Raw genomic sequence first — 595 nt, forward strand, 5'->3', positions numbered from 1 at the left:
TAATGGTAATCAAAATTGAGTCCCCGGCAGCGGCGCCAAAATTTGATCAGCTCAAATTTGCCCTGAGCTACTCTCTTAATTAAGAGATCACTGTAGTACTTAGGGATCGAATCCACAGAGACTCAACGATTACACAATAGATATTCGGTATTAAATTAAGCTAAGCAAGCAGGTTTTAAATCAAATAAAAACAGCAAATAAAAATAAAGATTGGTTTTTAAACAGTAATGAGGAAACACTAGGCCTAGGGATATTCTCAGGAAATTCAGAATTGCAAATAAATAATTGTCAAGATTTATAAAGCACCGTTCTTGAACTCAAATCACAAAAATATAATCAATCAACTTTCGTTGCAAAGACTATCTATGTCTAGAACCCTAAATTCCAAACCTCTTTGCAAATTTATAAGTTTAAGACATGCATTTAATTCAGGTTTGATAAGTTCACAAAATCCCTAAACCAAATCTCTTTGCGAATAGGTATTCTGCTCATCTAGATTATTTTCAGGAAATCAATAACACTTTCGTGTCTACCAATTAACCTAAGATCAGATTCTAGGTTGCTTTCACTACTCTAGAACAAATTAACCACAATC

Source organism: Capsella rubella, unplaced genomic scaffold, assembly GCF_000375325.1.
Source record: "Capsella rubella cultivar Monte Gargano unplaced genomic scaffold, Caprub1_0 scaffold_7, whole genome shotgun sequence".
NCBI lineage: Eukaryota > Viridiplantae > Streptophyta > Magnoliopsida > Brassicales > Brassicaceae > Capsella > Capsella rubella.